The sequence below is a fragment of the Beta vulgaris genome, chromosome 9 (assembly GCF_026745355.1).
Source record: "Beta vulgaris subsp. vulgaris cultivar EL10 chromosome 9, EL10.2, whole genome shotgun sequence".
Classification (NCBI taxonomy): Eukaryota; Viridiplantae; Streptophyta; class Magnoliopsida; order Caryophyllales; family Amaranthaceae; genus Beta; species Beta vulgaris.
In genome coordinates this window covers 37,964,049-37,977,320 of record NC_079210.1, presented here as the reverse complement: position 1 = coordinate 37,977,320, position 13,272 = coordinate 37,964,049, and the positions used below count along the sequence as shown (strand labels likewise).

Here is a 13,272-nt window from a genome sequence, read left to right as displayed (position 1 = left end):
AGAAGAGTATTTGTGAAAATCTACGGTTTGTAATTGTTGTTGATTTTACTTACTCATATCATTTAGTAAGCATGTGACTGATGTCACTCTAATTGTTAGTGGACTATTTTGTGTGTGTTTAGTTTTTTTTTTTAACAATTGTGTATGTTTTAGTTCGATTTGTTCTTACTAAACTTAGATTATTTTTATTTGGTTGACTTTTTTTTGTTGAGAATTGATTTTTGTTTGATTAAAATTGGTTCTTATTGGTTTAAGATGGTTTCAATGTTTCTTTGTTGTATTGTAATATTTACTAGGCAAAATTGAATTCTTTTACTAATTTCTATTGATTTTTGCTTATTGAAACTAGTTTTTAGTGACTAATTGTAGTCATTTAGGGTGTTGTTCATGCATTTTTTTAGATTTTTGCTAAATTAGAATTGACGTTATAAATTTGTTTACTTTTTCACGTCATTGGCCTAATGTATTAATGTTTCATGTAAATAAAATAAAAACGAAAAATATAAATCTTGTAAGGGTGTAAGACATCAAGCACCAAATCAGCTTCAATTTTTTCCCTCTTTTTTTTCCCAAACAACCCCATCTTCATGCAATTATTTTTATATCAAATGCACATGCTCCATGTTTTATTGGAGATGAGTGCGATGGAGAGATGAAGGAGATAATGCAAACTTTGGAGGCTTGACGGTTAAAAACCAAAATGCAACTTTTATTAATTTACTAGTGGTTTGCTCGCGCGCTACGCGCGCGCATGGCTTGGAGTAGCTAGATTGGCACAATATTATCGGTCAACTGGGCTACAATTATTTCTAATTATTATAAAATTTGTTGACATGAGAAGCACATTTTTTTCTAAGAGTAATTAACCTCAATTGTTTCATCTGGTAATATATATTACTACTTTTAGTTTCAGCCAAGGAAGTTTCGTTTCCCCTCACATTTTTCACTCCACATACCAATCTATAACAATCAAATAGATTTTACTCCCCCTATGTTATTTCTCGTATTTGCTAGTGAATCTTCTTTAAACTATCAAGATGCAAACTTATTATATTTAGAAAAACTTTAACCCCTTTATATAAAATACCAAGTTTTGACAAAATAGCATTTTGAAATGGGACATGTCAAACAAGCTCCACATAAGTACACATATTATACAAAAGTGCTTTGACAAAGCTAAATTTTTTATGTTTGAACATTTCAATTTCAACTCAGTAACATGATTCATAGAGGAAGATGCGCACGTTACTCCAAAATGTCATATTAGTTACAATTAAGTGCCTCTATAATTGTTTGTTTGAACCACATGTTTTTCATGCTTCAAATTCGAACAAATAGTTTCTATTGATTGTATAGGGACAGACTAGACTACATGTTTACATTTTGATAGGTAATTTATAAGAATACAAGTACAAGCACACAATCTAAATAAAATGCACAACTATTTTTGTCCAGCAGACTGTTGCTATCCGAAGCCCATTGATTGACACAAGTGATCACGAGCCGATTAATCCCACCAAATGGATTTCGAATCCAGCATAGAACTTGGCTCCTTCAGAGTGAAGTTACATGACCTACTTGCATCACTATGTGTTTAGCGCCAATTCGTTATTAATAGTTTCCAAATCGAGAGTTCCCTGTAATGTAATTGTATACCTTTATGAGAAGCATAGACAATTTACCAATATTTATAGGTTTAAAAATTGTCTTGATAACATGTCTTTGTACAAACACCCGAGTAAATTAGGCTAAAATAACTATTACTATTATGACCGAGCAATCTTTGTAAGCATTAGTATTTGCATAGTGAAGTATCAAAAAAGGAAGGCAAATACAAAAAAGAGGAGCAAAAGACTGTGGTATTGATTTTTTTTATTAGACTTGGCAGTGAGTTATTGATCCCTGATCGTATATTTTTTTAAGCATGAACATGATAGCAGTAAAATCTATTTGATTTTTATAGATTAGTATATATGGAGGAAAACTTGGGCATACAAAAATGCTTCTTTTTTTTTATCAACTAATTGCAACGATGTTAACTATATAAAAAAGGGACCGCAAAAGTTCAAAAAATACAACATCCAAATGAAGCAAAGAAATGAAGGCAAGAAGAAAAAGAAAAAGATTACCTCGAGAATGGTCATTTCTTCTTTCTTTCCCATTTTCCTCTTTCTCTTGTCCCAAAGAAAGTAAAATGGAGATGTTGGGTAGCCGAACTCGATGGTTCCGGAACCAGAGTCATGGTGGTCAAATTAGACCACTAAATACCATATCATCAAGTACCTATAATACAAAACAATATTGAAGTTATAATTCAAAATTTTCAATTTGTTAATAAGAGATTATTGATGCGCGGTAAATTTGCTGACACACAGCAACATGCCAGGATACACCAAAATACATACAAAACTAGCAGAAACTGGTTCAAAGATAAACTTTATGTCATTATATTTAGCTTGTCATTTAATCTCTCCGGTCTTTATTAGTTTACATGTTTTGACTTTTGACACTATTTATATACATGACTTTGACTATCTCTTGTAATTTGTATTTGAGGAAAAATATATTCATGTGAGATCTTGTTGGATTCATCTCAATGTGTATTATCCAAATATCAACTTTTTGTAATTTTTGCTTATCGAAAATTAGAGATATTAAGGTTCAAATGAATGTCTCGACAAATGTGCCCAAAAAAAGAGGTAAACTAATAAAGTTCAAAGGGGATATATCTTTAAAATTAAGCGTCACTTTAATTGTACTCCCTTTGATTCAAACAAAGGATCACCTTAGCTTATAACACTAAAATATAAATCACACTATAATGACATGCGGAATTGATAACACTAAAATATCAAGAACTAAATTTGGTTAAATACTTCAAATATCAATGTCACTTCAAAGTACCAATGAAGTTTTTCCCAGAAATATAAACAACTGGCTAGTATATATGCAAGTTGATTTATTGTCTTTCATCCTCTAAAGTTCTAGATAATTATCAGACTATAAAGCCATTACCACAAAGTACGGCGTCATTTATGCTATTTTATGCACCACACATTTATATTGGTGCCACGCTTTGCACACGTTTAAGGTTGTGATGTTCCTTGCACTAGAGCCAAAGGTTGTGTTATTCTAACCAATTAACCTTTTTTTTTAGGGGAATACTTCTAAAGTTCAGAAAAAACACAACAAAATAAATTCTGTTGCGAGAACAGTGGAATGGTAAATTCCACTATTAAGCATAGTGAAGTCCACCTGACATGTATTTAATGCATATTGGGTGAATTTTCTCCCAGTCGCTGCAATTGTTGATTTTGTGCAAATTACACAGTGAAATTTGTATCTATAAATAGTGCCATTTGTAAGAAGTGGGTTTGCTCAATTCGTATACAATACACTCTTTTGATAAATTTCTATCAGTAACATTCCCTCTCTATATATTTCTCACAACACGTTATCAACACGAGTTTGCTACCGAAAAAAATTAAAAGTATCTTTAAAATCTTTACATCCATTCTGTTTCAAGTTCTATTTTTTTTCTCCAAGCCCAACCCTTTACTATCCGAACATGGATCAATAAAGTAATGGGATTAACATTGTTTTACACAATGTCTCTGTTTCGGGTGTTTACTTTCGGATAGAGCGAAAAAATGTGCCATTTACTACCAACCCAACGAGGGGATGTGTAAGATATCCCCAACCCAATAACCTTAACAACGGTACAAATACTTAGGGCCTGTTCTCCCCAACTTATTTTCACTTCAGTTCAGCTCCAATCAGTTCAATTCAATTCAGTTCAATTCAGCTCCAATCAGTTCAGTTCAGCTCCATTCTTTTATAACCATTTTGTTAAATATTATTATTATGTTGGTATAATTTATTTTACTAATTACTCTTATTATTATTATTATTATTATTATTATTATTTAAATATATATCATTATTATTAAGTATTATTATTATTGTTGTTTCTATATATTATTTTGTTTATTATAGCTTTACTCATTATTATTACTATTCTTATTAGGAGGAACATGGTTTAGGTCAAAGCACAAATAAACCCACTTTTTTTAGCTCATAAACCAATCAAATCGCGTCAAGACGGTTTATGATGTAATTTTCGCGGTCCAACCCAATCATTTTTTTTATTACTAAATATTCTTATATTATTAAATCTAATTATCAAAATAGTAATATTAATTTACTTCTTAGATATTATTGTTATTATATATCATCATCAAGTATTAATAAATTAATACAAATAATATAAAATAATTATTATTCATTATCATTAATTATTATTATTATTATTAATTTATGATCATTAATATTATTTATTTATAACTATCATTTAAAAAAAAAAATACTATTATTATTCATTATTATTACTTATCATTATAATTATTATTTAATATTCATATTATTATTGTTTAAAATATTATTTATATATTTATTACATTCAATTTAATTCAATTTAATTTAATTCAATTCAATTCAGTTTAGTTCAGTTCAGTTCAGTTTAGCTCCAATAAGTTCAGTTCAGTTCAGTTCAACTGTTTTATGCCGAAGAGAGCATACCCTTATACCAGAGAAAACCCACAAACCCGTGTTCCCAACACCATAACCCTCCTATACAACCAACTGAAAATCAACCCCCACCAAATAATAAAAGAGATAGAGATGAACAAAAAGAAACTAGTAGTAAACATTCCCATGCCGCTAACCCAGAAAATAAATGATTCGATAATAACGCCACCTTCATGGAGGGCAAGAATATCTTATTTACGTTATTTTTTTTTGCTCTTGAACTGCCTATATGGACAGGTTAATTTTTTTAAAAAAATTGCCGCCTATATGGACGGCCTAGTGAAGTTATAAAATTATTATCTTTTATATGTGCAATAATGTTATATGTATGCAGGAAACAAGTATTCAGAACACTATTATATATTATTGTCTCTAATCTTCTTTTTTTTTTTGCATTTTTTGTTACATATATTATATTACCATTTTACCAACATGCTCTAATATATATTTGCCAATCTTGAAATTTTATTACATTGTATATTTTTAATTGTAGATGAACTGCACAGTTAGGGATAACCCTCTATAAAAGCGGATTACCCATCTCCATTTTCACCACACATCCCTTATCTTCTTCCCATTTTTTAAAACTCACAATTTTTTTTTCTCTTCTTCCTCGGCCTTTCGGCCACCATGTTCCACGTTGACGTCAACCGTCCTCCACCCTCATCTTCTTCTTTTGAGGAGGATTTTAGGAAAATAAAAAACTCTATTTATTCCTTATAGCCGATTTCTTTTTCCTCCTCATGGCTTTAATGATATATCTTCTAATACATAAGTAGGAGACAAAAAAAAATTATCTCCCCAGAAGAATGACGAAAAATGCACATGAAATTCATTTTTTTTATGTCTTTAAATGCATTTTAGGAAGTTTTTTTTTCTTCACTTGTATTTTTTTTTTCTGTTTTTGGTATTTTTTCCTTGCTTCATTAATATTGTTTGCTATTTGAGTATTTTATTGTTTTTATTATTTATTGTATAATTATAATGATATAAATCAGGGGGAGATAATTTATGTGATTTATTATCATTTACTAATTTCAAATATTTACATGTTTGTAGTCAAAGAATGAGAGATCTAGTGAAAAGACAATTTAACATACTAAATCTATCCGAGCAAAAGTTTTTAGAATGGACGGTGGACGGCCAAATGAATTTAAAGGTCAAAGGACTGGAACATATAATTAAAGATGTGACAACCCAACAAGAGGATGCAACTACATCAGCCGCATCAATCAAAATTGCGAATGTACAAAAAAAGGTAAAAGCCTTAGTCCTCCTCAGACATCATTTACATGAAAGTTTAAAAACTGAATATCTATTTGTGGAGGATCCAACAGAACTATGTAATAGCCTAAATGAAAGATATGAGCATTACAAAAATGTGCTCCTCCCAAAGGCACATTATGACTAGACCAATTTGAGGTTCCAAGATTTTAAAATAGTCAGTTATTACAATTCAACATTGTTTAGAATTGTATCATTATTGAGATATTGTGATCATCCCATCACAAAAGAGCAAATGATAAATAAAATGCTCTCCACTTTCCACACTTCTAATATAATATTAGCAGAACAATACAAGTTTAGAGCTTTCAAAAAGTAATATGAGCTAATCTCTGTACTACCTGTGGCTGAACAAAATAATGATCTTCTGCTGAAAAATCATAATCTTTGACCTACGGGGTCGTCAATCACCCATGAGATAAATGCAATAGAAAGTTCTGATCCACCAGAAGCAAATGTTGTACATAGGGGTGGACACGCTAATTACAACGGTCGTGGAGAGGACGTGGTAATTACCGTGACAGAGGGTGTGGACGTGGTAGATGTCGATTTTCCCCAAGAAATAATAACTTAAAATTCTGATAAAAATTGGGGACAATCATCTGAAAATCAGAGGCAGACGTCCTATAAAGGAAATGACACTTGCCACAAATGTGGCATGACTGGGCCCTGGGGTCGCATATATCGTACTGCTAAACATTTGGTAGACCTATATCAAGCTTCAATAAAGAACAAAGGAAAAAATGCTGAAGCAAATTTTGTTAATGAAGCTACTACATCCATGTCCAGCCTTGATGTTTCAAATTTTTTTATGGATGATGCTGAAGCAGAAATAATTTGTTTAATATACAATCATTAATATGCTTAGTTATTTATTTACTTCAATATTCACTTTCATGTATTCCTTCCTTGATTATTATTAAAATATGTATTTTTCTTATACTGATCATCATATTTATTATTTATAAAGATATGAATTCATCAGAAGTTGGAACAAAGAACAATGTCTTCCTGATAGTGGAAACACACACCATATTGAAAAATAAAGAGTATTTTTCAAAGTACAATATTCCAAGCAAATGTTAGAACAATTTATGGGACAACCGAGTTAATTGAAGGCTCTAGAAAAGTCTGCATTGTATTCCCAAGTGGAACAAAATTGATAATCAGTGACACATTATATTCGAGCAATCTCGAAGAAACCTCATAAGTTTCAAAGATGTACGTCAGAATGGTTACCATTTGGAAACGATGACAGTGAGCCAAGAGGAATTTATATGACTCACGACAGAAAAATGCGGCAAGAAATACATCTATGAATAATTGCCAGCAATTTCCTTTGGACTATATCACATAGATATACATCCAATTGAAATTAATATGATATCTAACCAGAAGTTAGATAAAAAAAATCATTTACTCTATGGCATGACCGATAAGGCCATCCTGACACAGAATGATGCATAGAATCATTGAAAACTCAATTGGACATACTATAAAGAATGTCAAAATTCCTCAGTCAATGAATCTGCATGCTCACTTGGCAAATTGATAACCAGGCCATCTATAAATAAGATTGCCACAAAATCTCCAATGTCTTGAGAAAGAATACAAGGAGATATTTGTGGGCCTATTCACCCTGCATGCGGACTATTCCGATACTTCATGGTATTAATTGATGCATCTACTCGATGGTCACATGTGAGCCTTTTGTCAAGTAGAAATGTTGCATTTGCAAAACTTTTGACTCAAATAATTCGATTAAGAACTCAATTCCCATATCATACAATAAAGAGAATAAGATTAGACAATGTTGGGGAATTTATATCCCAAACTTTTAATGACTATTGCATGTCTATTGGGATTATTGTTGAGCACCCTGTACCTCAGGTACATACACAAAATGGTCTTGCTGAATCATTAATCAAGATATTACAATTAATTGTAAGACCATCAATAATGAGATCAAAATTGCCCTATACTACTTGGGGTCATGCTATATTACATGCAGCATCATTGATAAGATTAAGGCCGACAACCTATTACAAATTCTCACGGCTACAATTAGTATCAGGCCAAGAACCGAATGTCTCACATTTGAGAATTTTTGAGTGCATTGTACATGTACCTATTGCTCTGCCCCAACAGGCTAAAATGGGTTCACAAAGAAGGATGGGAATATATGTTGGATTTGAATCTCCATCAGTTATCAAATATTTAGAGCCAACAACTAGCAATTTATTTACGGCTCGATTTGCCAACTGTCATTTTAATGAGTTAGTATTCCCATCCTTGTGGGAGAGAGAAAGTGGACCCACAAAATATAAAAACAGAAATTACATGGAACGCGTCGCAAATGTCATTTCTGGACCCGTGAACAAATTCACCTGAACAAGAAGTCAAGAAATTGTTAATCTGCAAAGTATTGCAAACCAATTGCCACATGCATTCACAAATACTAAGAAAGTGACAAAGTCACATGTACCTACTGCGAATGCTCCGAAATGGATTGAAATAAGGCCATTGAAAATGAGTCAATAGCACGTCGAAAACGTGGCAGACCACCCACTTCTAAAGATTCAAAATCGAGAAAAATAAAAAATCAAGGTCAAACAACGAACAACATTAATATAAATTCTCAAGAGCATGAGAAATTCATAAGAAAAAATGAAGAAGCTGTTCCAGAAGAAAAGAACATGAAAGCATAGACAACAATACTTCAATTAATTATGTTTCTACAAAGAAACAATGGAATCGAAAAGATGTTGTCTTGAATGAAATTTTTGCTTAGTTCATAGCCGTTGAAATGATATAGAACTAAATTACAGGTGATGAATGTCGACGTAGAAAAGATTGGCCAAAATGAAAATAAGCAATTTAAGCAGAGTTGAAATCACTTGAAAAACGTGAAGTATTCGATCAAATAACCCAAATACCAAAAGGTATAAAACCAGTTGGGTACAAATGGGTATTCGTGAGAAAAATGAGATTACTAGATACAGGGCAAGATTAGTAGCCCAAGGCTTCTCGCAAATGCCAAGAATTGATTACGATGAGACATATTCTCTAATAGTCGATGCAACTACACTAAGATTTCTGGTAAGTTTATCAGTTTCGAAAGGATTGCAAATGAGATTGATGGATGTAGTGACCGCATATTTGTATGGCTCACTTGACACAAATATTTATATGAAAGTTCCTGAAGGACTAAAACTACAGAAAAGCATGCCCAAAGAGATGTTTTCAATAAAATTGAAAAATCACTCTATGGGTTAAAACAATCTGGAAGAATGTGTATAATCGTCTTAGTGAATACCTATTGAAAGAAGGATTCAAAAATAATCAAATCAGTCCCTGTTTTTCATTAAGCGATCTAAATCAGGATTCGCATCATTTGCTTATGTCGATGATTTGAACATTATGGAACTCCTAGAGAACTTGAAGGACTGCAAATACTTGATGAAAGAATTTGAGATGAAAGATCTCGGGAGACAAAATTTTGCCTTGGCTTGCAAATGAACATTAAGAAATGGATTTTTGTCCATAATCAAACTATACAGAAAAATTCTGAAACGGATTTTCATGGACAAAGCCCACCCAATAAGTGCTCTAATGATAGTGCATTCCCTGAATGTGAAAGATGATCCATTCAGACCACGAGAAGAAAACAAAGAAATTATTTGTCCTGAAGTGCCATATTTAAGTGCAATTGGTGGCTTAATGTACTTAGCTAACAATACTCGACTTGACATAGCTTTTTCAGTAAACTTATTAGCTAGATACAACAATGCACCAACAAAGAGACATTGAAATGGAGTCAAACACTTATTACGTTATCTTCGAGGAACACAAGACCTTGGATTATTCTGACAGTTGAAACCAAATGCATCACTCATTGGATATGCAGATGCTGTGTACCTATCAGATCCGCAAAAGGCTAAGTTCTCAATCCGGGTATCTATTCACTTATGGAGGTGCTGCAGTATCTTGGAAACCCACGAAGCAGACTTTGACGGCCACATCATCAAATCATGTAGAGCTAATTGCTCTTTATAAGCATAAGGAATGTGTATGGCTAAGGTCAATGATCAAGAATATCCAAGTAGAATGTGGACTGGAAACAATAACAACAAAAATCCAACTATCATCTACGGACAGTACTGCATGCATCACCCAAGTAAGCGAAGGGTACATCAAAGGAGACAGAACTAAACAGTTATCACCAAAGTTCTTCTTCACGCATGACCTCCAAAAGGAAGAGACGATAAACATCCAACAAATCTAATCATGTGAGAATCTTGTAGATTTATTCACCAAATCCCTTCCGGCGAAGAAATTTGAAGAATTAGTACGAAAAATTGAAATGCGTCATCTTTGTGATATATGCTAGATTCAGGGGGAGTATTGCTGCACTCTTTTTTTCTTCGATCAGGTTTTTATCCCACCAGGTTTTTTCCTGATAAGGTTTCTAATGAGGCAGTTAAATTTTAAGCATATAAGGATACATAATAGTTGCACACTTTTTCCTAGTTATTGATTTTTCTGACAAGATTTTTCCTAACAAGGTTCTAAATGAGACAACGTCTATTATGAGTTATCAGTGGACATTCAAGGGGGAGTGTACCTGACATGTATTTAATGCATATTGGATGAATTTTCTCCCAGTCGCTGCAATTATTGATTTTGTACAAATTATACACTGAAATTTATATCTATAAATAGTGTCATTTGTAAGAAGTGGGTTTGCTCAATAAAGATACAATACACTCTTCTGATAAATTTCTCACGACAATTTCCTATCTCTATTATATAAGCCAAGGGAGGAGGTGTGGTGTCCTCTTTTGAAGTGACTAAAATACCCTCTAATCATTTAAGTTTTTCTTTTATAAAAAAATTGAAAAATGATAATTAATGAAACTTGCCATATGAGTAGGTCAAAAATGGAATATGCAATACCATTAATATCTTGACAACCTAGATTGACACAATTAATTCACGAAATCAATTAGAATCTTCAACCAAAAAAAGTTAGCAACATATCGTGATAACATAATATTTCATATTTACAAAGTTCAAACAATATGGTTTATTAACATCTATAATTGTTAAAGAACTATACTAAAATCGCTGAAAAGAAAATTATTAAATCATCTATCAAATTTTACAGTGATGGTATTGAACAGTTAAACATCATTCACCTTTAATTTAAAAAGATAATAAGGTCTACAAAAGAACCTCAATAATTTACATCACTATCAAAATAACTTTAGATAAAAAAAAACATATCCATTTATATATAACTGCATAAGATTGTCGACGCACGCATCGCGTGCACATACAACTAGTATATATAAGATTAGGATTCGATGAGAATGAATCTTTATATGAGAACATATCTATATTCTATATGGGAGGAGGGGTAGGACACCAAAATATTAGAGATCCCATTTTACCCTCATTACCTTTATTCTAACTATTTACTTTAATTATAAAAAATAAAAATTTACAAATAAAAAGGAAACTACCTAATTAACTTTAAAAAATAAAAAAAGACATTACAAAAAGAAAACCATCAACAATTCAAATATCCTTAATTTATTAGATATAATTAACATTTAATTAATTTTCTACATCTCCTAAAAAAAATTAATTTTTTTACGTATTTTCGCACGCATCGCATGCATATAAAAACTAGTATCATATGTTATGTTTAAAATATACGCCAATACTTTTTAGAACATATGCAATACATTTTACAACATACTTAAATTTTTGTTTTTAGAACATATGCTATGATTTTTAGAACATGAATACATCTTTTTACGTAAGAACCTAATCAACACATATACAAATATTTATATATACATGTTTTAAAAATTCAAGCTTATGTCTAAATTACTTCAAGTATGTTCTAAAATATTTTTAAGTGTGTCGCAAATTATTTTAAGTATGTTCTAAATTATTTTTAACATGTTCCAAAGAAGAAAGCAAGTAATTTTCAAATGATTCCGAAAAATTTCGATGTGTTTTTGGTAATTTTCAGTTGATTTTTTATAATTCCAAAAATGCATAAATAAAGGATACAATACTATTCATATTTAATTTTTTCATAAATTTATAAATTAGGAACATCAAAACTCTGGTGCAATTATTTGGAACATGACAAGAACTATATAGAACACAACAAGAACTATTTATAACACAATAAGAACTATTTGGAACATAATAAGAACTATTTAGAACAGAACAAGGATTATTTATACACTAGAAGAACAATTTAGAACACTAGAACAACTATTTAGAACATATGTTTTACTATATTTAGGGCATAACAACAACCACGTAAATCATCCTTTTTTATTATCAACAAAATAATCACAAAATTAACATGGGAGAAAAATATGTTATGAAACATATGCTCTGGAATTTTAAGTATATACTCCTTTTGTATTTTTTTTATCTTTCCTACTTTGACATTGCACGTTTGTCAATGCACTTATTATCCATTAAATATCTGCTCTGGATTCTCTTAGGTTCTTGGCTTTTCCACTCAATTGGTTCCGATCCTACCCCGAGCTTATATAAAATATATAAAGCTCTCATGAGTTCGGCCTTAGGAATTTTATACCTCGACAACCATTGTCGTCTTGTCTTCTTTGCGATCTTTCCCGTAGTCTAGGAAAGATACTGAGCTACACTAGCTCAGCAAGGTTCAATGGTCATCTAAGATATATGTCTTCTTTTTCTTTTTTAAGTAAAGTTAGTATCTACCTTTTTCTTTTTCTCTTTAAGTAGCTGTAGTTATTGTAGTTATTGTCCTATCCGCCCGTACCATTTCTGCACTTTTATTACATATTAGTAAAATTATAATAATTGAATATTAATAAAGTACTCATTGAGATGAATCAAACAAGACTCCAGATGACTATTTTTCTTATATATTGAGAAAAATCTAAAAGATTCTCTCTATTTGTGAATAGTGTCCAAATTCTAAGTGAGAAAGATAAAAAAATACAAAGGGCGTACTTCCTCAAAAAAAAAAACTTAAGTATCTATCCTCAAAAATAAATATGTTGTTCTAAAAAGTGTTGCGTATGTTCTTATAATTTAAATTTGTTTCCTTAAAATAATTTAACTATGTTGCCTAAAACAATTATGTTGTTATTAAAAAGTTTTGCATATGTTCTAAAAATATAAGTATATTTCCTAAAAAAAAAGGAGTTAAGTATGTTGTTCTAAAACGTATTTACATATGATCTAAAAATATTCTCATAAAATATAAGAGATGTGTTCTCACAAGAGCGTTCCCTTATATATCTCTATTACATAAGGGAATGGGGGAGCAACGGTGTCCTTTTTTGAACTGACTATTTTTCCCCCTTCCCTTTCTAAATTACAAAA

At 31.1% G+C, this 13,272-nt stretch overlaps 1 long non-coding RNA gene across 1 annotated transcript; it reads right to left on the bottom strand.

The window, feature by feature from the left end:
- Positions 1–1,455: 1,455 nt before the first annotated feature.
- On the bottom strand, positions 1,456–2,576 carry LOC125493208 (uncharacterized). The gene is made up of 2 exons (XR_007269725.2): positions 2,130–2,576; positions 1,456–1,637 (listed from the first exon to the last, which is right to left on the bottom strand). It is a non-coding gene; the product is annotated as an uncharacterized LOC125493208 (long non-coding RNA).
- Between the last annotated feature and the right edge of the window lie 10,696 nt (positions 2,577–13,272).